Source organism: Triturus cristatus, chromosome 6 (genome assembly GCF_964204655.1).
Source record: "Triturus cristatus chromosome 6, aTriCri1.1, whole genome shotgun sequence".
Lineage (NCBI taxonomy): Eukaryota > Metazoa > Chordata > Amphibia > Caudata > Salamandridae > Triturus > Triturus cristatus.
Genome location: NC_140589.1, coordinates 1820619132 through 1820646993, shown reverse-complemented (window position 1 = coordinate 1820646993; position 27862 = coordinate 1820619132). Strand labels below are relative to the sequence as shown.

Here is a 27862-nt window from a genome sequence, read left to right as displayed (position 1 = left end):
AGGAGAAAAAGTTCATGAGCAAACTCTAGATTTGGTAGCGCAGCCAACAGATGGCTGGGGTGGTAGAGGCACTACCTAGGGTTACTCGGGGTAGGCGTAACTCGCGGAATTCAGGATGGCGTAATCACGCTGAACTACATTCGAATTTTATGAGATTATGCTTGAATTACGCATAAAGAGTAATTCTATGTTTAGCGCTATTTCTCAGTGCAGAAATGCCCCCTAATGTCCAAAATGGGTGCAAGAATGCGTTTTTCACTAAGAAATAGCACTAAATGCCACAGAACACTAATAGAGAGCGCAAACGGCTGCTCATGCTTGCTAAATGTGCTCTTGGTGGAGGATTTTTCCCCAACTCACTCCTGGCATTTAGCACTATTTTCTTAGTGCAAAATATACCCTTGCATCCAAAATGAATGCGAGGATGCATTTTGCGCTAAGTTATAGTGCTGAACGTAGAACACAAACAGCGAGCATGAGTTGCCACTTGCACTCGCTAGATGTCCTCTTGCAGTAGGATTTTTTCCCCAAAATTACTCTTAATTACGCAAACAGAAATAATATCGGTAGTTCTGCGTCAAAGAGTAACGTAGAATTACTGAAATTACTTCACTTACACCAGCATAGTTTAAATTATGCCCAGACATACTCATGACCAATTCGGCAGAACTCTTTTGACTACTTGAAAGAGCTCAGTGCGAAGCGCTCAGTGCAGTGCCAGCAGGAGCTCAGGGGGGGTACCAGCAGGAGCTCAGTGGGACGCTAGCAGGAGTTTAGTGTGATACCAGCAGGTGCTTGGTGCCGATCAGCAGAAGCTCTGGGTAATGTCATCAGAAACTCAGCACAGCCCCATCTAGAGCTCAATCGGAGCTCAATGCTGTGCCAGCACGAGCTTGGAGCAGTACCAGCAGCTCAATGCAGTATTAGCAAGAGCACAGTGGAGTACCAGCAAGAGCTCAGTACAAGATCAGTGGGGACCAGGGATTTCAGCATCTCAGTGAGGTGCCAGGAGGAGCTCAGCTACACAAAGAGGCCTTCAGTGGGGCGCCAGCAGCAACACGGTGGTGTACCCGGGGTCCTCCGGGAGCTCAGTGGGGTGCCAGTAGAAGCTCATTAGGGACAGAGGGTACCAATAGGAGCTCAGTGGGGTGCCACCAGGAGCTCAACTGCACAAACAGGCCTTCAGTGGGGTGTCAGCAGCAACACAGTCATGGACCCAGGGTCATATGGGAGCTCAGTGGGGTGCCAGTAGAAGCTCATTAGGGCACTGAGGGTACCAATAGGAGCTCAGTGGGGTGCCACCAGGAGCTCAGCTGCACAAACAGGCCTTCAATGGGGCGCCAGCAGCAACACAGTGGTGTACCCGGGGTCATGTGGGAGCTCAGTGGGGTGCCAGTAGAAGCTCATTAGGGCATCGAGGGTACCAATAGGATCTCAGTGGGCTGCCACCAGGAGCTCAGCTGCGCAAACTGGCCTTCAGTGGGGCACCAGCAGCAACACAGTGGTGTACCCGGGGCCATGTGGGAGCTCAGTGGGGTGCCAGTAGAAGCTCATTAGGGCACCGAGGGTACCAATAGGAGCTCAGTGGGGTGCCACCAGGAGCTCAGCTGCACAAACAGGCCTTCAATGGGGTGCCAACAGCAACAGAGTCATGTATCCGGGGTCATGTGGGAGCTCAGTGGGGTGCCAGTAGAACCTCATTAGGGCACTGAGGGTACCAATAGGAGCTCAGTGGGCTGCCACCAGGAACTCAGCTGCACAAACTGGCCTTCAGTGGGGCACCAGCAGCAACACAGTGGTGTACCCGGGGTCATGTGGGAGCTCAGTGGGGTGCCAGTAGAAGCTCATTAGGGCACCGAGGGTACAAATAGGAGCTCAGTGGGGTGCCACCAGGAGCTCAGCTGCACAAACAGGCCTTCAGTGGGGCGCCAGCAGCAACACAGTGGTGTACCCAGAGTCATGTGGGAGCTCAGTGGGTTGCCAGCAGAAGCTCAGTAGGGCACCAAGAGTACTAATAGGAGCTCAGTGGGGTGCCAGTGAGAGCACACTCTGGTGCCAGCGGGAGCTCAGTTGGGTGTCATCGGTGCCAGCGGACGCTCGGTTGGGAGTCATGGGTGCCAGCGGACACTCAGTTGGGTGTCATGGGTGCCTGCAGAAGCTCAGTTGGGTGTCATGGGTGCCAGTAGGAGCTCAGTTGGGTGTCATGGGTGACAGCAGGAGATCAGTTGGCTGCCATGGGTGCCAGCGGGAGCTTAGCTGCACAAGCAGACCTTCAGTGGGACGCCAGCAGGAACACAGTGGTTTACCTGGGGTCATCTGGGAGCTCTTTTTGGTGCCAGCAGAAGCTCAGTAGCGCACCGAGAGTACCAATAGGAGCTCAGTGGGGTGCCAGTAAGAGCTCACTTTGGTGTCAGCAGGAGCTCAGTTGGGTGTCTTGGGTTCCAGTAGAATATCAGTTGGGTGTCATGGGTGCCAGAGGGAGCTCAGTTGGGTGTAATGGGCTCCGTTTGGTGTCATGGATGCCAGCAGGAGCTCCGCTGGGTGTCATGGATGCCAGCAGGAGCTCAGTTGGGTGTCAGGGGCTCAGTTGAGTGTCATGATTGCCAGCAGCTCAGTTGGGTGTCATGGGAGCCCATTTCTTTGGAGTGTTCCTTTCATTCTTTGAAAGCCATTAAATCTGGCTCACTGGCTGATCCATGTCCCCCTAATCTACTTGCAGCAGGGGCTGATATTCTTAATCTGGTGGTCAATTTGATTTTAAACGCTTTGCTAAGGATGGCCTCAGTTCCCAGGGCAAGGAAGCAGGCAAAGATAATTCGACTGATAAAAAGCCGGCAGCAGATCCAGCTATTCCAGATAATTATAGGCCAATTTCTCTATTGCGTGCTATAGCTAACATTTTAGAAAAACAGGTGAATAAACAACTTTCAAGTTTTTTGGAAGCAAATAATTTGCTCCATTTCAGTCAGTCAGGGTTTAGAGCCCAACATATTATAGAGATGGTGGAATTATCTAAATTTATCAAAGGAACATTGGATGCTGGTGGAGCGGGTGTATTGATAATGCTGGATCTGTCTGCAAAATTTGATATGGTCCCCCATGCAATACTGTTGGACTGCCTTCATGCCGTTGGAGTTACAGGACTAGATAACATAATTTTTAGATAAAAGGAGCCTACAGGTTTGGATCCCGCCTTTCTCTGCCAACCCATGTGAAGTATCGTTGGGACTTCCGCAGGCATCTGCCCTGAGTCTCACCCTTTTTTACCTTTATCTTACCCCTCTGACTCAACAGGGATTGAAGAACACACACTAGTTAGAAGGTTAAAATGGAACAAGCATCAAGCCACGCTATTTAACGCATGGAAAGAAAAACAAGAGTGTAAAGGTAAGCATCCTGGAAACCAACCGAGTGTGGATAATTGGACGAGGTGAATTGGTGCTCTAAAAACGAACTATACTTGTCAACAACCACAAAGTCAGCCCACATGGAACGACAATGTACACCTCACAACTTAGACATAACAACATAAAACTAACCACAATAATACGTAAACTGAAGAGGGCAAAAAGAGCACAAAGAATTGCAGGAACCCAAGAAACAAGGGAGATGTGTAAAGACCGATCCAAAAAGAGTAGACATCTGCTATGGTCACTTAAACAAAATAAAATAGAGAAAGACTGGATAACAATCCACGAGCTCTCAAAACCACATAAACAACATCAGCTTTGGCAATTCATAGCCAGCCTGGAGAAAGGTAAAGTAGACAGGCGCAACTCTGTACATGCAGATGCATGGCTGAGACACGTCACTACAATCTATATTGAAAAGGAAGGCCCTATAGACCCTGAAAGCTTTGAGGTTTGTCACTCGGCTAGCGCAAATACAGACGAGGAGGCCTCAGTGGAATTCTTGGGCAAAGAACAAGATTGTACCGCCTCAAACAAGTATTAAAAAAGATAAGAAATGATGGGGCACCCGGCCCCAATGGTCTTCCAGGAGCTATCTTTAGAGAAGATCCAGTATATTGGGGAAAAAGTTTATGCAAACTGTTTATCGAATGTTGACTGAAAGCAAAGGTGCCTGACTCACGGCGAGGGTAATTTTTACATCCAATTTTCAAGAGAGGAGACAACACAGATCCAAAAAATTATAGATTAATCGCCCTCTTGGACATTGAAGGAAAAGCCTAGGCCAGCACCTTACTGAACGAATTAAATAGATGAATTAAAGAGAACAAAATCCTCCCCCACTATCAGACCGGATTTCGCAAAGGCTGCTCCACAGCTGATAACATTGTGACCATGTCGTATCTAAGCCAGCAAGCAAACTGCAAAAATAATAAACCAGTCTTTGCATGCTTCGTTGACAACTCAGCTGCGTTTGATGGGGTGCCCCGACACAAGCTTTGGGACAAATTGCGTAACTGGCATATCCCAGTAGGTCTTCTCAATGCCATTATTTCATTGTACAGTAACACCTGGATCAAAGTGAAGGTAGCAGACAACACCACAACGAAGAAGTGCTTGACAAATCGCGGGCAAAAACAGGGATGTGTACTTGCCCCCACATTGTTTAACTTATACACCGCTGACCTGGGGAAGAAGCTTCATAATGGCAGTCTTGTAACTCCGAAAATTGGAACCAACAAACTGCAAATATTACAATATGCAGACGACTTAGTGGTAATGGACCACACAAAAATCAGGCTACAAAGGGGCCTAGACGCCCTTAATAATTACAACAAAAGAAATTAGCTTTTAATAAATGCTCAAAAAACGAAAGTAGTCATTTTTGGACATTTCCCAGAAAAAAGCTCTATTGAAATGGCATGTGGGCAAAGAAATCATCGCTACTGCAAAATCCTACAACTACCTTGTGTGCTGGCTAAGTGAAACGGGTAAAGCAACACTACATCTGCACAAAATGAAGGCCAGAGCACAGTCAACAACTTATGCCCTATGCAAACTAAATGAGTTAATGCATAGTTCATCAACAGCTCCTATCAGAGAAGTAATACAAGCCAAAATTAGGGCAACTGCAGGTTATCCACAGCAGGCATTCCCAGGCAAAATGGAATCAATGTTAGACAAAGCACAATGCCTAGCCTACAAACGCATTTTCACGCTGCCTAAATACATTCGCAACAGCCTAATTTGTTTGGAATTCGGACTGAAGCAACAAAGTAAAGAATGCTTGGGAATGCACGCGAAATATTACTATCAAGTATTAACAGCCCCAGCCGGAAGCTTAAAGAGCATGCTGAAGCCAATCTACGGGGGGTCAATCAACCCGTGGCAATGTTACATGGAGAAAGCAGTGGAAAAGTTGAGTTTAGCAATTGAAAATTGGGACGAAGGGTCGATAAATTATCTGGCCATTAAAAACTCAATTAATAAACAATGTTACCAACTGTCGCATAGAAATGACCTAGCGGAATATGTAACAGAAGGAGGTCCACCAGGGCTGATAACATCATATGCAGGGCACAAAATTCAGCCCTATCTCAATCAAGCTCTGGGAAGGAAAGCACTAAAAAATATTGTATGGGCCAGATTAGTGCCCCTCCCAATTAAAGAATTAAACCCCGGGTGTTAGATCCTTGACTCAGATGTAGAATCTGCAACTTCAAACATAAATCTCCGCTACACTTGATTTGTTGTTGTCCCGGTGTGCTTCAGGCCCGTCAGAACCTTTTCAAACAAATATGGCTGCGTAACGGGGTCCGGACAGTGAAAGAAGCCGCCTCGGTTCTCTTTTCCTGCGCCCTACTGCCAGACTTGGCCAGGTTTGGGAGATACATGGTCGAGCTCCGACTTAGGCTTATGGAAGAAGAGGGGCTAGGCAATATAAAAGGCAATCTGGTTTGTTAAACAATTAGTCTCCAGTAACCAGCTCGTGAAGACGCCATTTTAACTACTAAACCTTAGTACCCGTATCAAATTTGCAAAAAGGTTGAACTGGCAATCTCTCGCCGTTTTACTAATGTATATAACCCATCCTTTTATTATGTTTTGATAGTGCTGTACGTAAACTCATTTTTTTTAAAACAATGGTTGTTCTAACTCTCTTTTTAATTGTATGTAACTCATATTGCAAATGGTTTTAAGTAACTGTGCAATATAAATAAAAACTCATTCATTCATTCATTCACTCCTCGGAGTACCTGTGTGCGCTATAAAACGCTTTCATCGTCATCATCAGCAGCAGCGGGTGCCCAGTTGGGTGTCATGGGTGCCAGCGGGTGCCCAGTTGGGTGTCATCGGTGCCAGCGGGTGCCCAGTTGGGTGTCATCGGTGCCAGCTGGTGCCCAGTTGGGTGTCATGGGTGCCAGCGGGTGCCCAGTTGGGTGTCATTGGTGCCAGCGGGTGCCCAGTTGGGTGTCATGGGTGCCAGCGGGTGCCTAGTTAGGTGTCATCGGTGCCAGCGTGTGCTCCGTTGGGTGTCATAGGTGCCCAGTTGGGTGTCATGGGTGCCAGCGGGTGCCCAGTTGGGAGTCATGGGTGCCAGCGGGTGCCCAGTGGTGTACCAAGAGGAAGTCAGAAAAATTGATCTTTACAAGTGAATTAAACAAGCTGAGCTTCGTTTTTTTTGGAGGTTTAACGTGCCCCTGACTCCACGTAATTACAGAACTCAAAGGCGGTAAAATACTTGTTAAAATATAAACTGGGAGAGGGTTGTCGTTTCATTCTAGGGTCCTTGAAACAATTCCCATCTCCCTTTCCAGGGAAGGAGAGACCTTCACCCCAGAGCAGTGAAGAAGAGGAGGCGCGCGCCCGCCGGCACCAGGTCACCCTGCAGGGTTATTTTTCCTGTGAAGCAATGCTAAGAATTTATAATGTTCCACAGAGCGAAAGAAACACGAGTCATAGTGAAGCCTAACAGCAGCGGACGAAAGTGAAAGTATAATGTGGAATCTGCCCAGGGGTCCAGAAACATGTCTGATGGTGGCAGCCTGAGCAGCCACTCAGTCAGGTCGCTGGGAGTTGGTCGAGTTTCAGGGGGCATCTCTAAGATGCCCTCTGTTGTACATTTTACATTAAATCCCACACTGGCATCAGTGTGGCTTTCATGTGCTGAGAAGTTTGATTCCAAACTTCCCAGTCTTCAGTGCAGCCATTATGGTGCTGTGGAGTTCGTAATGATAACCTTCCAGCACTATATACTCTTAATGGCAGTACTGCACTTACAGGGCCCAGGAATGGACCTGGGCACTGTAGGGGTACAGGGCTCATGCACCTGTACCCTCACCACTGGCATAGGACACCCAGCTAGAGGGGTGACTGATGTATGCCACGGCAGTGGTTTGTGGGCATGGCACACAGGGATGTGTGCCATGTCGTCTCTTTGTTTTGTTTCTGCACCCAGACACTCAGCCTGCAAAGGCAGTGTGTGTGTGTGTGTGTGTCAGGGTACAGGACCTCTAAGGGTGGCACAATAAGTGCCGCAGCCCTTAGGGGCCTTCTCTGGTCACAGTGCCCTGGGTACCTATGGTACCATTTACCAGGGCTGACATGTGGCCAGAGATGCCAATTGGGGTTAGGCTTTAATGCAGTTTTAGGGAAGGAACACAGGCCCTGGGTACCTGATTGGCAGGAGCCCAGGGCACACTCAGTCAAAGTACATCAGCAATTCAGCAAAAAGTGGGGGCATACCATGCAAGAAAGAGGGCACTTTCTCACGTCCGCCAATACATTTTTGGCAGCAATCCCTAGGATTCAACGGGCAAGAACAGGCGAAAGGTCTTCAGAATACCTAGGGTCAACAGCATGGACTTTCCTCCCTTTGGAAGAAACGTAAAACCAGCGGCGTAGCTAGGGAGGGGCGGTGGGGGCGGTCCGCCCCAGGCGGCACTGTTTTGAGGGCGGCGGCGGCCGCGCGGCACTGGCCCGTTGCGGCGGCCTTTATAATTCATTTGGGGACACTGACAGTCAGTGTACCCAAATAAATTATAAAGGCCGCCGCAACGGGCCAGTGCCGCGCGGCCGCCGTTTGAAGTACAAGCACTGCTCAGGTGCTTGCAAAAAAGCAACAAATTGCCGCCTGCAGCACAAGCACCACGTTGCGAGATTGGGCTACAGCTATTTGAGCGCGCGGTGGAACGAGCTCCAGCGCGTGCACCGTGACGTCTACTACTTCCGGTGCAGCCAGGGAGAGCGCGTGCAGGGGTTGGGATGGATTCCTGCACCCCACCACCATTCCCGATGACGTGGATGAATCAGCTATGGTGCCGGACACCCCTGGATGGGACCCGTTTACGAATATAATGTGTACTTTAAAGGTAGGAGAGCACAGTGGGTCTGAATGGGCAGTTTTTCAAACCGGAGTGTAGTGCAAGCCCGGTTCTAGGGGGTGGGCCGGGTGGGCCTTGGCAATGGCAATGAATCTACAACCGATGTCCAACAATAATAAAAAATGTTCAGAGAACTGGTGATTTATGATCTTTCTGGAGAGCAATCATTTGTCTGTTGCTAGTTTTTAAATGCAGATAAACTGGATTTTATGTGGGTAGCTAGGTGGGTTACTGCCTTTGTCACAGAGATCCTTGTGTTACTTGCCATTCAGAAGTTACAATCCTAAAATAGGACAGTGACCTCAGAACTGTAATCAAAGAGCTGCATACAAACTTCACCTTTTTTTGTGTTGTGATATAGTTAGAACTTCTCCAGTCTTTCATTATTGTGATGTCGCTAAAAAAAGTTTGTTTGGGAAGTCATACATTTTTATCAGTAAAGCCAACCTCCAACCACTGGAGTACTCTTTAAATCCTGAGTTTGTGCTTCTCCAGACCAAAGCCTTGTAAAATATATTGCCCACCAGTATGGATGACATGTGACTCCTACACGTGTAATCCTCATTGGCCTATGTGACATTCCCCGTAGACTGATTTATTGTCTCTGAGTAATGTGTGCGTTATGTAAAGTACTGTGAGTAGCGCAATACAACGAATGGAATGCATATGAGAGAGGGGCAACATAGATGAGGGGCCCTGGTTAAGGGTGGCAGTCAGGGAATACGAGGTGCTGGTCATGGGGTGGGGCAACTACCGAGAGATGAGGGGTACTAGTAGAGGGTGGCAGTGAGGGAAGCCAAGGAGGAGGTCATGGGGTGGGGGTGGGGGGGAACTACAGAGAGATGAGCGGCACTAGTGTAGGGTGGCAGTGAGGTAAGCGAGGAGGAGGTCATGGGGTAGGGGGGCTACTGAGCGATGAGGGGCACTGGTGGAGGGTGGCAGTGATGGAGTCTGAGGAGGAGGTCATGAGGGGGAGGGGCTGCGGAGAGATGAAGGACACTGTTGGAGGGTGGTAGTAAAGGTATCTACAGAGAAAGAGGTCATTGTTAGGGCCCCAAAAAAGACTTTTGCACCAGCACTAAATCCAACCCTGTCATGGCCTTTCGGTTTTTGTATATTTAATTAACAGTCAGGTGATTAGGAAAACTGTGAAGCATACTTTAAAGTGCGTGCTAATTACATTTACTGCTATATTCAATGCTTCAAGTTTCAAGGTGATTTTACTAATGTTTTTATACCAGGAATAATGAAAATGCAACTGGATGGTGGCTCATATGGGGCTGGGGCCCAAGGTCAGCTGTGAGATAAGATGCACTGAAGAGGGGTGGTAGAAAAGTGAATAATCAAGCCTGTAAGGGAGCCCGCTGCAGAGTCTGGGGTCAGGTGGAGGTAGTAATGAAGAGGGATTCTTCCTGAAGGCTCGCACGGAGGGAGCCTGAGTAGCGTCACTTGCCTAATATTCCCACCTTAGAAATCTCCTCTTCCCATCAAAGGGACATTACATGGAGAAAAAAACACTTTTTGAGAGTAATAACATTTAGAAAGAGATTTGGAAAAGAGTGTGTTTTACTGGGCCTTGGTAGACTAAGAAGAGATAAAGGAGGGCTGGAAGCAGGCCTGGCTAGACATATAAGCGACAAATCGGGCCTGTAGTGGCCCACCCGAATGCACCCTTGGCCCACCCAAATAAAAGTTCCTGGAGCCGGGCCTGGTGTAGTGTGTGAGTTTTAGTGATATAATGTGAGGGTAGAAGGAGTAATTTGAAAGGTTGGATAGTTTAAATATAGGATGGGTTAATATAAGGCAGAGGTAGTAGGAGTATGAAGTAGTTTGGGTGTTGAAGGGGTAATTATGTTTGTGTGCATTTACTGATCCAGCACGTTCTAAATTCAGTACACTTGTGAGCAGATTTACCAAGATTCACACTATGCAACTATGTGCAATAGTCTCCCTTGCACAACCAAAATTAGCATTGCATTGTATTTACTGTGCATTGTGCCACAATGATGGCATCAGCCACACACATGCAAATAACTCTGTTATTTGTGACAAATATGATTTTTAATTTATGCAAAGACAGACAAACAATACTTTGTATGAGTTTTGTGTTTTGAGTAAACCCTTGAATGCAATTCTTTTGTGCAGACAGCCTCCTAAGGGTAAATTGGGCACTGTGTGTAATTTTAGCAAATATCACACCTAATATGCTTTGAAATATTTTGGTATTTCCCATTGTCTGTTGTTTGTACTGGGCTACGCTAGTTTGTATGGCTTTAGTTTAGTTGATATGGCTTTGCTTGGAGTTCTAGGCCTGTTGGTGTGGTTCCTACCCCATTACACCCACTTTGCAAAAATTCTAAGGGGTTTTGTGCTACGCGACTGGAATTAGATTACTCAAAATTATGTTGTTACATATATATTATAATTTATGGAATAATAAAATGTAAGAGGAGAGAGGGTGAATTTTAATATCAGTAAATAAGACCAGTTCTAGAAATCCTTGGTATAGTGAAAAGGAAGGGACATGGGGTATTGAGGCTGACATTGTGACATCGAAGATTTGCTCAGGTAAAATGGGTCATGCTGAGTGCGCAGGGTAAGTTGATACTGGGAGACTGAGTATAGGAGTAGTAGGTAGGAAGTGGGGACAGTTTGAAAGTTGGAAGTATTTAGAGGTCAGGAGGGATGTGACAAAATATAGGGTAGCTTCGGTGCTGGGGAGGAAGTTGGAAGGGAATAGTTTACAACTGGAGGTAGTTTCAGCATTGGAGGGGTAGTTTGAATGTGGAGTTCGCATGAAGGTAGGGGTAGTTTTTTTGAAGGGGTGAATTTGTTCTAGAAGGTAGTAAGTGGAGATACTCTGACTGTAGGCAGAGTTCTTTGACAATAGGAAGTAGTTTGAGTGGAGAGGTAGTCTAAAAGTAAGGGGTAGCGAGAAGATGGGGTAGTTTTGGTGTTGGAGAGGTTGTTTTGGTGCAGTTTGGGTGAAGGAGGTTAGGTTGAAAGGGGGGGATAATTTGAGCATAGAAGTGCTAGATTGAAGGTAGAAGGGGACAGTGTGAGGGAAGATTGGGATATCTGAGGGTTGGGATAGTTTAAGGGGCAGTATCGGGTAAAACTGCATTAGCCCTGGCTGTGTATTAGTGCCATTTAAAATTAGTTTTAGCCACACTGCAAAGTATCTGCACTGCTGTACAGCATGGCTACAAAGCATTGCCAAAGCAATAGCTCTCATAAGCAAGACCTTTTGGCTTTGCCAGTGCTTGTTTTTGATTACAGCGTCAGCTCAGCAAAGTAAGTCTGTGCTGAAGTGGACATTTACAGCTGAAGAGTGAATGTGGCAAGCAACACCTGTGTATTCTTAGTAACACACACAAAAAGAGCGCGGGCGATATGAAAGTGCAGAGACCTTGGCATTAATCACGTGCTAACGAGAGATGTTTGTGAGGACAGGCACATACCATGATATCAGGACTCACATTCAATTACTTTGCTTTCTAAACTTTCAGGAATATTGAAACGAGGCACCTTGGGTGCAATTCATTTTAATATTACATTGGGAAACTAAACTGTTATTAGTATACATTGCCACGGTTCCTTCTGCAGATTCCGTGGGTTGTCCCCTCCTAGTATACCCTTCCCCCCCCCCCCCACAAAAATATGAAAATATTTCTATAGATTTTTACATCTTTTTTGCGGGCATGGGGCTGTCTGTAGTGACAGGTGCAGGGTCAAGGCTGTCTCTACGATGGGCCACGGGTCAGATCCCCCTTTTGGCCTGGTAAAAACGGAATTTTTCACATTCTACTGCATTCTCTGGCCTGACACTCCAGCTTATTGAAATGCTTTCGGAGCACTGACAGTCTTTAAAAACTCACATTACTATACTGTAGTGACCGCAGGCGACACTGACTTGGTGTTGAATGCTCTCTGTTTGGCGGGAGGGAGGAGTAGAATGGTTACACTGCTCTCTCCTGGGATGGGTGGGGTCAGGGTATGTAGTTCTTCTGCGGCTGGGGCAGTGGATGGCTCCACTGCTCTCTCATGGGGGGCTTGGGTGGAGTGAGAAGGCTTCCACTGCAGGGCTGGTACTGCCCCAACTGCAGAACTCAAGTTAGTCTAGTGATCAGGTGCATTGGACTCACCTGTAGTATCCTGAAGGTCCTGCCAGGGGAATCGTGGTCAAACCCAGTTTGGTGGACCGGTCTGCAGACATTGCTGAGGTCACGGACGGGGTAGATAGGGGACAGGGGACAAGGGTCCTGCACAAGCTGTGATGTTATGAGTGAGATGTCACAAGCAGAGTAGGTAGAACTGATGTAAGTTTTGGGTTTCCTTCTGCTTTTCCTTCAGCGGCGTAGCTAGGTGGGAGCCGTCCGCCCCAGGCGGCAATATTTTGGGGACAGGGGCTGTCTAGCCCTGGACCGTGTCATGTATGTGCATGTAACTTTCATGATCGAGGTAACTATTAGCGGCGATACTACCTGTGTCTCGGACCTCTTTCAGGTGCTCGCCGTCCTTTTTCTCCAGCACCCCCCCAGGGGGGCGGCAATCTGAAGGATAGCCCCGGGCGCCACAAGCTCTAGCTACGCCCCTGCGTAAAACGGGGCTTTTTGAACAATCTTAAGCCTCTTTTCATGACTTTTCCATCTTGGTTCAGCGGCTTTCGCGCTGGGACACTCCTCAGGGTAGCTGTGTGCGCTTTAAAACCCTTTCGTCGTCGTCATCATCATCAGCAGCAGCTGGAGCTTGGGTGGGTGTCATGCGTGCCAGCGGGTGCCCAGTTGGGTGTCAGCGGGAGCCCAGTTGGGTCTCATGGATGGCCAGTTGGGTGTAATGGGTGCCAGCGGGTGCCCAGTTGAGTGTCATGGGTGCCAGCGGGTGCCCAGTTGGGTGTCATGGGTGCCCAGTTGGGTGTCATGGGTGCCAGCGGGTGCCCAGTTGGGTGTCATGGGTGCCCAGTTGGGTATCATGGGTGCCAGCTGGTGTCCAGTGGTGTACCTGGAGGAAGTCATAAAAATGCATCTTTACACGTGAATGAAACAAGCTGAGCTTCGTTTTCTTTGGAGGTTTAACGTGCCCCCGACTCCCCGGAATTACAGAACTCAAAGGCGGTAAAATACTTGTTAAAATATAAACTGGGAGAGGTTGGTGGTTTCATTCTAGGGTCCTTGAAACAATTCACATCTCCCTTTCCAGGAAAGGAGAGACCTTTCCCCCAGAGTACTGAAGAAAAGGAGGCGCTGGCACTGTTGACCAGGTCACCCTGCAGGGTTATTTCCATGTGAAAGTTATGCCAAGAAATGATACTGTTTACAGGGCAAAGGAAAACACGAGTCATAGTGAAGCCTAACAGCACCTGGCGAAAGTGAAAGTAAAATGTGGAATCTGCAGGCTATAAAAGGGCGAGGTCTGTGTCTGAACCCCCAGAGAAGCAACTGCAGCTGTCGGTGGTCAGACTCCCGTGGGTGCAGCTGGTACCGGAGCCGGTGGTCGGGCGCGGACACCGCAGCGGCCAGAGCCGGAGGTCAGACTCCTGTGGACACTCGAGGTACCTACCCCCTTCTTCCTTTACATATTCAGCCCACGGCCCCAGACTCCTTCTCTCCTGTAATACGTCACTTTCTATCTGCATTTTTATTTTTTCTTCCTTATTATTTCTTTCGTCGTAGAAGGAAGGTGGTTTTTACGTAGTACAAAACGATCATTTCTAATTACTACTTCTCAGTGCAGTGCTATGATATATATTCCCGAGTCAAAGTTTTCATATGTCACTGGAATGTACTTTTTAAATTTTGAATAGACTTTCCTATATTTTATGTGATGTTTGTCGTATGTTTGTTTTACCTAGCAGATATTTTAGGGCTCGGCTCGTGCACTGCTCTGAGATCCGTGCCAGACCCTTGACTCGGCTCTCCCTGTTAATGTGTTGGCTCGCCCAACTCTTTTTCTAACATTTGTATTATGGCGTCGAGCAGTTCTTTAAGTAGGGTGAAGGCGGGGGGGGGGGGGGGGGGGTTAGGGGTGCGTTTAACGGAGTTGTCCCCAACAAGCCTGACCAGGTTGGGGACAGGAGTTGGCCTAACGGCTAGGGCTGTCTACCTCGTATCTGGGGAACCGGGTTCGAGTCTAGGCGATGACGCTGTACATCCTGTGATTCTGAACATCCTGTGATTCTGTGCAGATCACTTAATCTCCCCCGTGCCTAACAATAATGAACGTGTCCTCATGTAACGCAACTAGTGCTATGTAAAGCGCCCTGATACCCCATACCGGGTCAAGTTCGCGCTATATAAAACTCTGTGAAAAGAAAAAAAAAGTACCCTTTACAAGCGGCGCTATCCGAACCAGAACATGGAACCGTGTCAGTAAATGTCAGCTGCGAATCATTCTGGTGATCAGAGACGTCAGGCTGTTTCATGCATTTACTGTAAAGACATGTCTGTACCACGGACTGGGCACGCACTGCATTTATTAATACACCCTTCCTAAAATGCCCTTGTGTTACCCAAGCACTACCTCCGAGCCTCGGAGCATAGATGGCTCTATTAAGCCCTTCTTCTATTTCTCCTCATTCTCGCGTCTTAGGACAAGTGTTACTCCCATGATTGTCTACCCTGGCTCAGCGCTGACCTGAGACCCTGTTGTTCTACATGCTATGGCCCACATGCATCAAAGCAAAAACTGGTCGCAAACGGGCATATTCTCAGAATCTGCCCCTTTGCGACCGGTATTTTTGCATTTGGGATGCATCATCTCAAATGCAAAAATCGCAATTTAAGTAATCTCTAAATTGCGATTACTTAAATTGCCTTTGCATTTAAGGAATCACAAATTGAGATTCCTTAAATGCAATGCATTAAACTAAAACAACTAGCGATTTCGCTAATAGGGGGAGCAAATTACCATGAAGTTGAACTTCATGGTAATTTGCTAAAACTTTGAAAAATGCACTAAAGTGCATTTTTCAAAGTTCCATTTTACACAAGGGCATGTGTGTGTGCAAGATGTACTCATATGCAGATTTCAGGGGTGCAACAGGGTGTCCTTTTGACACCCTGCCACCCTTGAAATTGCATTCTCAATTTGTGATTCTCTAATTGAGAATCGCAAATTGAGAATGTCTTCCCATTCATTCCTATGGGGGTCTAGGCCCATAGGAATGAATGGGGAGGTATTCCTTAAAGCGACTCGCAATTTGCTAGTCGCAATTGCTGGGGCCCAATTTTCTTGAAGCAATTTATCACAAGAACCCACTCTGGTCGAATGAACCTTTTTACTTGCCCAATAGTGTGGAGGGAGCAAACACAATTATCAAAGAATACCTTCCGCAATTCGACATAATTGAAGACTCGGAGGTCAATTTCTATTCCTTTCGGATTTTTATTATCAGAAAAAACATCTGCAGATACAAGCACCTTAGCACAAGGTTCAGCAAATAAATGGGTACTAATACATATGCCACTCTACGAAGAATCCGCATACGACTGAATATGAACAAAAGCACAGCTTCTAAAAGCATGAGGTAGATAACTACCAAGCTAATGTCGATGTTAGGAATCATTAAACCAAAGCATTTCTGTCCCTACTCTATGCTAGATGACATCCCTACGTACCATTCCCTTGAGACCCAAGAACTCGTGAAAAGGTGTCAGAAGTGAACTTCCTAAGAAGTCTTCACTTGGAGAGCTCACTCTAGACGCTCCTTCTAGCCCCTGGCTACTCTCTTCTCCTCCGCTGTCCTACTCTTGACTGCTCAACCCTCGGGGCGCTGTCCCTAATACGAAACCCCAAAACACGCCTTCTGGCACACCTCCTCGACCGGGTCTTCTTCCAGTAACTTTCCATTCGGCTCCGTCCATCTTCCCTCGTCCATCAGCTTGGCCTTGAGTCCTAGACACTGTCGGCACTAGGAGTTACGATTGGCACATTCCAATGCACTCCCATGTCTGGCTTTCTCCATAATTCAACTGTTAAACAAAGACCTTTTTACTAACGAACCAACTGTCCTTGCACCTGCGGTGAGATCACAGAGTGAAGAAATACTTCGCATCCTTTACTTCTACAATTTACTGCAGCCTAAAACCTCTGCTAAGATAAATCACTTGCGGCCTACCGCATACAGCTAACATAAGAAATACCAGGCCTTTCTCTTCCACGATATATGTGACTTCGGGCCTCTACTAGGTTAAATACACTATTAAATTACATTCTACATTAGTACTTTTACTTTCACATACATGAATAAACGCCTTACATGAATTAATCCAATCGAATTACACATTTAGTTGGGTACATTGCATTTAACAGAAACTTATCGTTTTACATTTTCTTAAATACATCCATTATGTTTTCTGCGTCTCCTAATGCTTCTACATTGCAACATAGCTGATACATTGCTTAATACATTTCGCACAGCACAACTAAGGATACGTTCATTATATGCGGGTGCCAACTAACAGTGAATATGATGCACCCCTACATTTTCAATGCTTTTAGGCGCTACATCACATTAAGGAATGTTTAGAAATCGCTATTTTTTAAGCGATGTCTACATGCATAGCCTTTTGCTATTCCTTATTAGCGAATCCTTGTTTTTCGCTAATAAGGAATCGCAAATGGCATTGTTGATGCATGTGCCAGTTAGTGTCTACAATTCAAACATATCACTCGCAATCTCTCCCAGTTACTGCATAAACTTTAAACCGAACAAGACAGAAACGGTAAGCAGGGAATGCCTGTTTCCGAATTGTATGGCCTGGGACTACTGAACTTCCCCCTCCCCCGCCTTGTATATAAACCACATCTATTAATGATGGACATGAGAGGGGAGTTTCTTTGGAGGCGGGGGTCGTACAACCCCCGGCCGTATTTATTAAAACATGAAAACAATATAAAATTGAATTAAACAATATTTACACAATTTACGCAGAAACGTAGCAAGACATTTGATTACAATTCATATCTACAGATATCAGATGGCTAACCTTAACATATTTCTAATACAGAGTATTTCCTATCCGAATCTAACATCTGGATCATAATCATACATTAATTACTTTCTCCGTATCCTATTTGGGCCTACGGCAAGGTCGCTAACCGGTGTCAGATCCTTATCAATTAGCCACGCCCTCCCGTAGGACCCGTTTACAGAGAGGGTACTTCCCCCCCCCCCCGTTACCCCCATAAGCTCCCTGAACTCCATTAAAAATGGGGGCTCTTGCACTCTGCGCCATTTAGTGACGTCATCATACCAGTGCGGGGTGGCCAACCAGCCTAAAGAACGCGTGACTCCCCCCTTCCCCGCACCCATCCAGACAACCGGATGAACCGCCCCTGGAGTTATAGGAGAGACCCCTTGTCCCTCCCCCTGGGCGACCCCATCCAAGAATGACGCCGCCCCCTAAGGACCTTAAATTTACTGCTCACCAGTTATGACCTTACCGCCTGACCAAGGAAAGCAATAAATACGATTGATGACCTGTAAACGGGAAAATGTCTAAGGAACAAAATCATACTGTCAGCTTTATAACACAATAACCACGTTTGCTACAGGGGATGGTGGGTGGGCAAAAAGGTTGACAGCCTCCTAGAGGCTGGGTGCGGCAGACCTGGGAGCGCGGGACAAAGAGACCGACTCCCGCGCTCCCCGGCCTTTTAACATGGATTACTGGGCAGGCCGGTTCTAACCGGCCTCCCCCCTGCTCCCCCTTGCCCCGGAAGCGCCTCAATCGCTTCTGGGTCAAGGTGGAGCCCCCTCAAGCCAATCCCTGCTGCGACGCGTCCACCGCATCATAATGATGCGGTGGAGCGCGCCGCACCAGGGAGAGCAGGCGAGGGGGGAGGGGGTCGGTGCCCCGCCATACCTGCGGCAGGGCCGATGCCGGCCCGCCGTTTTCTTCTTGTCTTAAATTGATGCATTTACTGCGAGAACTCACCGATAAGAAAGAGGGTGAGTTAGCTGGGTTCCTGCTCGCTAGCCCCCTCCTTGCAATATGGACACAAAGTATGTCTCTGAAATTGTCAAAACATTTACCCACGAAAGAAACTATTTGTCACTTTGTATTTCGGAAGTGTGTCGCCCTATTGGGGAAGCTGACTGGCAGTGGCCACTCCCTCCCCTGAACAGCCCAACCCCAGCATGATTCCAGGAGCTCCCATCTGCCCACAGCAATCAATACCGAGTACACCACGAGAGGCCACACATGAATGGGCGCCATCAAGCAAGGTTCTGTTGTGTGGAGACATTGGGCCCCGTTCACAAATTCCATTTTGTCGTAGGTAAAGTAGTACCTCAGTAGCACTACAAAATGCAGTACCCGTTAGAGAGGCCAAGGACTGGATGTGCATGCAGTCTGAATACCTTTATGACACACTGACACACACTGTCTGAAAACAGCGCTGCCTTTAGCTCAGCGTGAAAGCTCTTAATCATGCCACGTCATAACCATCTACCCAAATACCTAAATGCGACTCGTTTCACAGTAGGCGCTATACAAGAGCACTATGTTGCATGAAACTTTAGAAACACACCATCTGGAAAAGGCGAATATTCATGCAACATGAGAATACAAGATGGGCTACAACATGTGAAGCCTAAAAAAGGACTGCATCCTGATAGGAGTACTGCACATTAAGGGCTTTACACTCATTCTAGAGAAATCGATCAGGGTTTTGGCTGCAAAGGTTCCATGAATATAGGGCCCTCTAGGGACCCGTTTCAAAGTTGTTTTTTATCTGACCCACTTAAAGCCCTGCTGTCTGTGCTTCTCCCCTAGGACACACTGACTCTCCAGATGTGACATGAAAGTGATTAACATCTGTAGCAGATAGTCACTGGTGGGACTTGCCCAGCCCCCCACCTTGAGTGCCCCCTCATGTTTAATGCGTTCACGAGCTGAGGCGCTTTGAGGCCCATTAAAGCACTGCTGGTGGCTTTGTACCACAGGCCTCTGTGCACGTGCGAATCCAATATATTTATTTTGGGACTTTTATAAAGCGGGCACGTCTCCAACAAGCATTTGCAATGCAATAGGTGTCGCATTTACGCAAGTATAAGCTATTGGCATTGTAAATGACAATGCCTTTTATTTATGTTTTAAAAACGAAAACACAAATAAAAGGCATTGTTATTTGCAATGTCAATAGCTCAAACTCGCGTAAATGCGAGACCTATTGCATTGCAAATGCTTGTTGTTCCTCCCATCTCACACACAATGTGACACTCTCAAACAGGATGCGAAAACCAGAACCGGGGTAGCTGTGTTGATAAGCTGCTGCTGATAAGCTTATCTCTGCTCGAGGATCGGCTTGCTTACTCTTGTAACGCAAATTCCATAGAGAGGGAGCCGTGTAAAGGTACACTCAGTGTTTGGTTCCCAGTTTCCCTTTAAATCGTTCGTTTATTGTCTCCGTTTGAAAAACACTTCTAAAACACCAGTCAATCAGTCACTGTTTTCTAATTCACATTTTTACTATGCACTGTTTCAACGTGATAATATCATTGAACATTAAAAAGCATTTTACATTTGGAAAAGGAACATAGTAACTAAAGATGCTATTAGAATAGTCTAATGTTTAACTCTGATAAAGGAAAGGAGCAGCTCCGCTGGGACATATAAACCTCCAGCCTGTCCCTCGCTGCAACCCTCAGAGGAAACAAGTTCCCTGTATTGTTTATCATGTTTTAAAACAACAGCAATCTACAGAAAAGAACACTTGAGCCCATTTGTAATGTGCCAGTCAGTGCTTAATTTGTGCTGGTTAGGTTTCTGGTGCTCAGCACACACACTTAATTGTGAGAATAGCTGTCTGCTACATGGTGGCACTTGTTTGTGTGATTCAGAGATGAGCACAACAACAATTGTTTATTAATTCAAGACATTATAAATTACTAATACCTTGCGGCCCAGCTGTTCTTGTAGCTTTGGGGCATGGAAGAGTCTGAATTGTCACACATGTAGGAGTGTGATTGCTAGAAGTTGTGTTGGTATGGCAATGGGTAGTGCGAGCTGTGATAGCCTCATTAAGAGAGCCCTGGCACATATTGTTTTACAAATTAAGCACTGGTGCAAGTGGTAGCTTGATGCAAAGCATGGCATTCTATTTACAATCCAGCTCTTTTACATTGGAAAGTCACACATTTCACAGCGTAAAAAATGGTAGGCCCTGCTTTGTGTCAAGGGGAAAACAGTGATAGATTTTGACTCAAGGCCCAACTACGAAAGTAGCCAGACCAGGCTTTACATTAAAATAGCAATGTCTACTTAAAGCAAGTGCAAACAACGGGGAATGTGTTCATTTCTACCAAAACACACTGCATGTGTGCTACAGTGCACAGCACACATCCAATGTGTGGCAACCTTTTGAGTTTGTCTACGCATATACATTTGTGGTGGAAATGTGTGCCCCAAGTACAATCCTATGCTAGAAGCTTACACTCTCCTGTGCACCCTGGTGTGAAGCCACCTGTCTCACAGGGCAGCCCTGTTTGTGTGACAGCGCAGGGGATGCACTGTATTTTTCTCTTTGCACAATCAGCACAGTAAATAATTGTGGATGCTGCACATGTGAGAAAAAATAGAAAATCTGGGCCTTGTTTACCATGAGCACGAAAGTAAAAGTGTGTTGTTTCTGTTACAGTGCCAACATGTAGGTAAAACTCTCTCCTCTCTTTTTACTATCACATATATACACCGACTGGCTGCATAACAATTACACTTGCCACATCTCTTACTAACCTTCTCACATCTTTCTTTCTCTCTCTATCTCACTCTGTTATTTTTTCCTCTTTTCCTTTTCTCTTTCTTACTTTTCCTCTTTTTTTTCTCTTCTGTTTTCTCCCTTGCCACTCCTCCTTGGCCCTCTCTTTCTCTGACGCACACACTGTTTTTATCTTCCCTTGTCCCTTAAGCAAAGACAAAACCATTGCTCAGTTTAACAAGCATTTGCAATGCAATAAGTCTCGTATTTACGCGAGTTTAAACTATTGGCATTGTTAATGACAATGCTTTTTATTTATGTTTTAAAAAACAAAACATAAATAAAAGGCATTGTCATTTACAATGCCAATAGCTCCAACTCAAGTAAATGCGAGACCTATTGCATTGCAAATGCTTGTGTTTAAGTGGCAGAGGGAGGAGCCCTAGCAAGCATACCTCCACTGTGTCCTCCAATGTACGCCGTACCTGCCGACCTCAACACCTTCTCCCAAAGCCCACGCAAGACGGCACGTCCCCAAGTCATAATTATGAAATCTGCATCACTATGATCGCATCTCTGGCATTTGCATGCCTCGCCACCGTAGACAACCCTGAGTTTGTGGGGAGTCATATAAGTCGTATGGGTGTAGTGTGTTCTTCAGTCTGGTGTTACGTGAAACCTTTTTTGGATATGCAAGCATTTACATTTGATGAAATATCTTCTGATGGTCTGTTGCCTATTGCTGCAGAGAGACCATAAAAGGGTTTGGTAGAGGTGCGCAGGACTCTTATGTCCCTCCTCTTGCAGCGGCAGAATATCCTGCAGAAATGCTAATCGTGATTTGTTTGGTGTGGGCAGCATGGTTAATATCTTTCATGGTGGAATCACCTCACTATTACCAATCAGGACGAGAAGACCCAAGGGTGTAATGCTTTTTCCCACTGACGAAATGTCACAGCCAAAACCAGGCATTCAATACAATGCATTTCACCAGTCTCATAAAAAACATACCATCTAACAAACAATTTTGTGACCTCTGTCCCTCTGACTTCACCCCGGTAAATAACTGCCCAGGAATGGCCGCCCCTTTGATAAATGTTTGAATAATGCTTCTTGGCACAAGAAACCTTAATTGTTTAATAACCTGGAATCTGCATAGACAATTGATATGAAAAGCACACAAGACAAGGACACAGAAAAACAACATATAATCTGTGTTCAAATATTTTTACGAAGTAAATTATGTTTGGCAAAGAACCAAATAGTAAATAAATGGTGGAGAAAGTTTGTCCAAAGAGTAACTTATGGTAAATAAAATAAATATGGGACCTTGTAAGTGTTTAGTTGTGCAGCACAATATCCTTGGTGCAACAACATCAACTGTTGCATGGCTAAACACTTATAAGGTCCCAAAAGCGAGACCTATTGGCTATGCCAATGCTTGTTTATATAGCACAAATTTTGTCTAAGACATTTGAGCACTTTGCACGAGCATCAGGTTACATCACGCAGTTAGTTTCTTGTTAGCACTGGTGATAAGTCATTTTGCCTAAGATCGGAGGATGTTGAGCCAAGGCCAACACTCGAATCTCATTCCCCAGTGCAAGGCTGGCAGCTCTGGCCGTTAGGTCGCATCTCTCCCCTTATACTCTTCTCTTCATGCTAAGGATCCTCCTCGGTGCAGACGACGGGTTAGAGTCCACCACAATGGTTTATTAGTAATAACCCGTGGTACTGCTATTTCCAATCCCGGCGCTGGGTCTGCACTAGTAGCCATCAGCCATATTTGAAGGACTATTTCTGTAAATGGTTGAGAAGGTAGTCAGTACTTGCCTACATATCTCAGAGAGTGTAGGAGTACACCTCTATCAGTGCCATGAGATGTCTAAGTAAATGTGCTGTCCACCGCACTGCCCGACTGGAGGCCACCGGTGGAACACACATTGTAGCGTACATCTCTGGCATATCACAGTCCCTGCGGCCCCCCTGGGACACACTTGGGCCAACGCCGACAGGTGGTGCAGGAGGACTGCAGAGAATGTAACTCTAGACTGTTTATGTACACGACACTAGCGAGGACCCGACGCTGCAGCCTGGGTGCACACTCTCTGCCTCCGGTTCGGGGCCCCAGAGGAGGAGCACCCACTGCCGTGGGTCTTAATTGGAGTCACATCTTTGCGATTGGCCCATCAGGATTGCCTCCCCTGCTCTGGCACTGTGAGGTCTCTGTGTGGTGCCCTCCTCCCCCGGGAGGACCCCTTGAACTGGACACGGTGGCAGGAGTGCTTGAAAGAGAATTAGCTTACAGCTAGGGCAAGTGCTTTCCCCCAAACAATGCGACAAAGACCTCGACCTGGACATTGTCTGGTCACCGAGGAACCCTGAGGGAGGTGCCCCGTGCCCTGCTGGGTGATCCCTGGACCCACTCTCTGCGGGAAGCCCGGAGTGGAGCCTGCCGGCATTTTCATGCTAGGGAAACTGCGGTCGATGACTGGGGGCTGGACCTTGGCCTCGACTGGTCCGCGGATGGGGGCAGCTGGTGACCAGCAGGGGGGACAGTGCACCTCCCACCATGTCCGAAAAATTGGACCAAGTCCTGGCGGTCATTGAACACCCTTGTGTCACGATGGAGGCAAGCTTTGAATCCTTGGCGACTGATTTTGCACTCCTGCGAGATGACCAATGCAAGCTGGCTGACAGCGGTGTAGGAGGGGGAGAAGACTGTCACAATGTTGCAATGAATCATCCGGGAAGTCGGTTCAGACATCACTGACCTATGAGCCTGGGTGGCGCAATTGGGGGACAGAGTGGAAGACCTGGAGGGCCTGTCCCAGACAAGCAATATTCGCCTTTTGGGACTACCGGAATGGGTGGAAGGGCCAGACCCCCTGACCAACCTAGACTCCTGGTTCTGTTCCTTCATCACATACATGGCACTTATAGCATTCTGCTCCGTGCAATGGGCGCACTGTGTACCGGTGCGACATCTGCCGCCGGGCTCCCCCCTGCACAATGCTGCTGAAATTGCTTCACGCAATTCTACAGGCCGCTAGAGTAGCAGGGCCGCTTTAAGTGGAGGACAAAGTTGTCATGCTGTTCCCTAACTTCACTAGAGCCGTCCAGTGACAATGCTCCTCATTCCTGGAGGTAAAGCGCTGACTCTGCCAGCAATGAGTGCAGTACTCACCTCAAGATAATCCATGGCTGGACCACAGTATTCTTCACGGATCCCAATGAGGCATGGGAATGGGCGGAGCAGCAGAGAGGGGCCCAGATGAAAGGCCCCACTGACCACCCTGGGACGGCCCGGGGAAACAAGAGCAGACAAAGGCATAAGCAAAAGCTCCTGACGGGGAGGAGAGGCAACCCTGTCTCCCAATCTTTGCCGACAGGGTCCCCTGACCTCAAACAAATTATAGCGGACTGTCGGAGCCCCCAATAGGCAGCGGCCAATTTGACCCCTCGGCCCGCGACAACAGATGATGGAAATGACTTACGCCTCTTCACCTCAGAAGAGGGCTCTAACCACTCAGATGATTCCCGCGGAGCCTTGCAACCTCTGCCAGTGGTGACTCCCCAGACACCTTCATCTGAACATTACTCCAGTCACCTTCACCCAGCGCCGATGCCTGCTATGATGATGTGGTACAGTTATATTGTATGGCTGAAAATACACCTAGATTCTTTGATGGGCTCATCGCTGAGCCACAAATCCTGACGTTGACATTCAGCACACGTCCACCCCCCAGGATCTTCTAGAGTGTTTGCCAGATTTCCAGTTTGGGTAAATTGCCGTTTGTGATGGGCTCCTTGTCTTGGGACTGCCCCCCCCACCCAGTTGCAAAATACCATCTCTTTTATTCTGCCCCACGGTACCTAAACACAGAAGGGATTGGGCACCACAGACACAGGCAGGGCGGCGACGCCTTAGGCACCCTCCGCTGCAAGCACACATTACCTAGCTTTACCAATGGCCCTTGTCTCTGACGTCCAATGCCTAACCCTTAACATATGTGGTATGCACACTGCCAGAAAGCGTTACACGATCTACTCCTACCTTAAGAGGCAGAAGGCGCAGTTGATTTTACTTCAGGAGATGCACTTGACGGCAAAAGAGCTAGAGTTCTTGTGCTGGCACTGGGGGGGGCTCCATGTGCACAACAACATACTCAGCATATGCTAGGGGGGCAATGGTATGGGTCCGACCAGGGGTACCCTTTGCCAAAACTAAGCAGGGAGGTAGACAAAGAGTGTTGTTATGCCCTCATAGGGGGCAGACTGTACGGGCGGCCCGTTCTCCTGGGCAGCATTTATGCACCGAACACTGAGCAGGTGGTCTTCTAGGACACTCTCACGACCACGCTCGCTCACTATACATCACTACCGTGGATTTTGGGGGGGTGATTACAACTGTGTGCTAGATGTAGGTCTTGACTGCTCCCGCCCACTGCTGCTCCGCACTGCCCGCATGCACAGGCGGAACACTTTCGCACCTGTACACAACATTGGTCCCTCACAGACATGTGGCGTGTGCTCCACCCTACCTCTTGATTATATTTGTTCCACTCAGCCCGACACAATCTGTATGACTGGCACTGTTCCCGCTAATGCGCGCGCACTTCTCTATCCCCGAGCGCGCAGTGCCATGTGTGCAGCGCGCACAGACGGCACTTCCCGCGAGAGAATTCGCGCCGCCGCCGCTTTTAAAAGGCGCGTGGCGCGAAAACGAGCATTTCCATATTGAGGAGGACGGCGGCAGCGGAAGTGACCACTTTGCAGTGGAACACTGGGAGCGGAGGTAAGCGTGATGTGACTAATTGCCCTGATTGCTGTATTCTTTGAGTGGTAGCCCGAGGCTGCGGGGAAGATTCTGTGCCCTTATTTAAGTATTCATGTTAATTGCAGCCCCTTCACGAGCTGCGATTGACATGAATACTTAAATAGAATCAACGCAATCTCCCCCCCCACCCCCCCCCCCCGCAGCCTCGCTTTACTATCAGGACAATACAGCAAGTGTAAAACTACGGCGTGTGCTTTGTAGGGTAATCGGCCTTGGTTTCAAACTTCCTGTATTGTTCTGATAGTAAAGCGAGGCTGCGGGCAGATTGAGGCTTTTATTTAAGTATCCATGTTAATCACAGCCCCGTCACGAGCTGCGATTAACATGGATACTTAAACAAAAGGACTCAATCTGCCCGCAGCCTCGCTTTACTATCAGAACAATACAGCAAGTCTGCAAACCAGGCCGATTACCCTACAAAGCACACGCCGTAGTTTTAAACTTGCTGTCGCCTAATACTGCCGGGTCACTTAAGTAGAGGAGTTTAAAGAAGATCCGCTCGATTTCTAGGGCAGCGATGTAAGAAAGGGAACGCACTACCCTCCCCCCCTCTTCGCATGAGGTTTAAGGGAAGGAAAGACTTATTGGAAATAATTTTCTAAACCGCAATTCAAAAACAGTTACAGATAGCAACTTTTGATATTCTACATTGCCTCTTATTTTTCAAGAACACAATTTCTCTGGTGGACTAAATGAGGTATTACCTTTTTCAAAATACGTACCAGTCTAGACAGTCTGAAGTTTTTATCTTTTAAGAGAATGTATTAGTTAACTCGCTATAAAATAAAATAAAATATTGCGGACAGAAGGAAACTAAAAGAGTATACACATATTCGTAATGAAGTTTTGAACACCAGAAGGTGTAGGGTAAACCAAGAACCAGGTACACATTTGCTGAATATACATATATGTGGGGGATTAAAACCGACAGTCTTGTATTAAGTAAAACAAACTAGCTGTACAGTTAGATAATCCAAATATCTTAATTTATAAATAAACGTAACATTTTTTCTTCGGTTTGCAATGAAACTACTAAAACATTGTACTATTTGTTTCCTCATCACATTTCACGTGCACTATCTATATAGTCCATGAAGTTTCCTGCATGGGCTTTTCTGCCCCTTAGCATTATATTTTTTGCAGATTTCACAACTGCGCAATTTTAATGGTTTTATTGTCAATGTCCTTTAACAGACGTTTTTAAATATTGAAGCATTAAAAAACGTGGGTTGGTGCAAATGAGGTCATGTTCCAGTCCTCCGTGAAGTGACCTAATCCTCCACAAGCTCACAGACTTTGAAGGCTGGCTCCACAGTACACCATCCAAATTTGGTTTTTATAGCACACACTTTACAGGGGACCAAAAACCTTGTCATGGCAGCTTAATCAGAAAATCTCAAACATTACGCTCAGCCAATCAACTCCTGGCTCTTCCACAATTGCGTTTGCAGGCAATAAATCTGCAACATTTAATTGGATTGATATATCGAAGTTAACCGAAGCCTTTCCTGCTTTAGCTTCTTGAAGTGTACTCTGCATTTTAGGTGCTTGTTCTGGATGGTGACACTCCGCCTTGGGTGGCTTCTGTCCCAGTCCTGGAATGGCTCCTGCAGCGAGGGTGAAGTTCTTGATGGGCCTCTTCTCAAAAAGGCTCCGCTCAAAATCAATATGAAACGTTGGGCGCGTGAGTAAGTGAAGGGATGGCTGGATGAATTAGTGAAAGGGTGAATGGATGAATGAAAGATTGAATAGATGGATAATGAGGGGATGGATGGATTGATGAGTGAGTGAAAGGATGGATAAGAGAAAAGGTAAATAGCTGAATGTATGGGTGGAAGGGTAGCTGGGTGGGTAAAAGGGTGGATGGATGAGTGAAAGGATGGCTGAGTGATGGGTTCAATGGATGGATTCATGAGTAGGTGAGTAGATGGATGGGTGGATGGACGGAAGGATGGCTAAGTGAAAGTGTTGATGGAGAGAGAAAGGGGGGATGGATGGATGACAAAGGGTGGATGGGTGGAAGGATG

General features: G+C 47.1%; 1 protein-coding gene across 2 annotated transcripts in view; it reads left to right on the top strand.

Moving 5' to 3' along the window:
• The first annotated feature begins 13727 nt into the window (after positions 1-13727).
• LOC146822090 (interferon-induced very large GTPase 1-like) overlaps positions 13728-27862 on the top strand; it is a 180314-nt gene continuing 166179 nt past the window's right edge. The window contains exon 1 of one of the 2 annotated variants that reach the window (XR_014962807.1): positions 13728-13844. The gene's annotated coding sequence lies outside the window, so the exon portion shown is untranslated. The remainder of the gene's footprint in view (positions 13845-27862) is intronic. The other variant, XM_085609425.1, reaches the window with a different exon arrangement.